The sequence below is a fragment of the Eptatretus burgeri genome, chromosome 12 (genome assembly GCF_056783735.1).
Source record: "Eptatretus burgeri isolate ZD-2024b chromosome 12, Ebu_testis_v1, whole genome shotgun sequence".
NCBI classification, from domain to species: Eukaryota; Metazoa; Chordata; class Myxini; order Myxiniformes; family Myxinidae; genus Eptatretus; species Eptatretus burgeri.
The window spans coordinates 10,009,739-10,012,319 of NC_140972.1; positions in this window are offsets into that span (position 1 = coordinate 10,009,739).

A 2,581-nucleotide genomic window follows, 5' to 3' on the forward strand; every position below is an offset into this window, starting at 1 on the left:
TCAAGAGAGAATTTGAAAAGGATTTTTGTTCAATCCAATATGGCTGCCAGATCATGTGACCTATTCATGATTCATGAACACCATTGTGTCCCCAAGGCAAAAACAATCAACAAGAGATGATGACATTCAACTGCTTAAAGTTAATAAAAACATGTACTCCACATGTAGATAATGTTTTTTGCCTGACGATAAAATTTAATGCATTCTCATAAAGTCGTTTATTCAGTTAAAGTCGCACTTAATACTGTTGCGGCCACGGGTACTGAGACACCAGCTTGTCACTCAGGGGGATTAATCCCCGGTTGTCCTCGGTAGAGCTGGACCTGGGGCCACCACTCACAATTAACGTTGTGGTACGGTGGGTTGTTTTAAAACCACGAACGCCACCCAGTCAACCACGAGTTCCAGTGTCCACCGTCTAATTATTCTGTTTAACTAGAGGTGACGTGGTTACCTGAGTGGGGAGCGCGCCCTCAGCAAAGCACCAATATTATCTTGATTAGATTTTAATTAGGGCGGCCAAGCGTTTTAACCGCCGGTGCGTGCCGACAATTTTTTTGGTCAAATCTGTGGTAATTACCTCCAAGTCTATCTCGGTTCGAACAATGCTAGACCAATAGAAGGAAAGGACAAACACGGACAGGTTGGAAATTGACAAATAATTATTTATTAATAATAAAGTAAATAAATAAAAAGAACTTTTTATTTGCTGAGGTAAATAAAGAATGAATTTCAAAGCAAAATCAATCAAAATGCCAGGAAAGAGGCAAAGAGCAGATGCTTATCGGGGTTGACTTATTTACAGCTAAACACAGACAAGGGTACCCAACAGATCATTCAGGGGGGGGGGGGGGGGGAATCGTCTCGCTCACCAGAAAGTCGTCCGTGAAGCGAAAACATCCTGAAATGCGTGTGTGCGTGTCACGTCCGTTGCCAGCCACCAGCTTTGCCGTGCACCCTCTCGCGGGGCAGCCTTGAACGCCAGTCGAAGTCTGGAGGGCACCGAGATCGACGGCGCGGATTTAGACCCTGGTGTTGTTGGTGATCGACCCGTGCCTCACTTGTTGGTGGCGCTGTTCACACCCACATCACACGCTCGCTTGCCGAAGCACTGGGAAGGACGAATTGTCTCGTCGGCGCTGGTCAGGCACCTGCTTCTTGCTCGCTTCTCTCGCCCTTTGCTTTTCCTTCTCTCCTTTCACTTTTTCTTTTTCCTCTTTCACTTTTTCTCCTCACGATTTTATCCTCACTTTTTCTCTCCTCTTTTCTCCTCAGAACGCACCTCTCGCTCGTTTTTATATCTCCGGGCCGTCTCCGCGGGGTGCCGTCCGCCCCAAGCTCACCCCACCCCACTGGCGTGCGAGTACCATGACGACCCGTGCGCTCCCAAAAAAGGCGGGCGTCGTAGCTCACAGAAGATTGCCGCTTAGGAAGAATGGGGGGCGGGCTTCAGAGCTAGTGAAAGAAATGTGTGTAAACGTGTCTGTCGTAAAGAAAAAAGCTTCCCAAAAGAGAGGAGGTCTATCCTTTACCCTTCTCAACGCATCACATTTAAGATCCCATAAGACATGGGGATGGGGCAAATCTGAACATGCATTTCAGGAAATAACTGTCTGAGGACCTGGATGTGTTCATCAGACCGGATTCTGAAATCCGTAACACGATCAATGATTTCGAATGTGTCGTGTAGCGCCGCCTCCAGGTGGGGGAGGGTATGACAAGTCTTCACCATTTACAGTACAGTATTCCTGTCCCCACGTTTTCCAGTACAGTGAGGTGTTTTGAATCAGGATAATAATAACATAACCTACCAGGCCGCTTCCGCAGAAAGCGGGTGTTTCGTGCATTCTGCGATTTTCCCATTAGACTTACTACTTTCAGGTAATAACAGCCGTTCACGAACACCTCACCCGATGAGTGTTCGCAGTGTCGCCACGAACAAGGGGCGATCCATTTTAAACGTCGTCAGCACATGATACGCACAATGCGTTCGGTTCTTTTGTTGGGGGTCTCAAGATGGCGGAGCATTGACTTGAACGTTCAGCCGTGACAGCCAATCGAGTTCGTGTCGACATCAACGACGATGGAATCAGTCGTGTTTGTATTGAGGATACCTTTCGGACGGTTTCTATGATACGAGTGCGTCCTGTGGTATGTTTACAAGTGGAGACAAGACAAAATAAATAAAAGGAACAAAATAATTCTTCAAAACATTCAGCGCTCGGTTTCGGAGGAAATATCAAGAAGAAGAAGAAAAAATATATAAAGAAGAAAAAGAATATAAGGAACTCGAAGTAGAAGTAGAAGAAGAAGAAAACGAAGAAGAAGAAGAAGAAGAGGAAGAAAAAGAAAACGAAGAAGAAGAGGAAGAGGAAGAGGAAGAAGAAGAAGAAGAAGAAAAATATAAAGAAGAAAAAGAATATAAGGAACTCGAAGTAGAAGTAGAAGAAGAAGAAAACGAAGAAGAAGAAGAAGAAGAGGAAGAAAAAGAAAACGAAGAAGAAGAAGAAGAAGAAGAGGAAGAAGAGGAAAACAAAGAAGAAGAAGAAGAAGAGGAAGAAGAGGAAAACAAAGAAGAAGA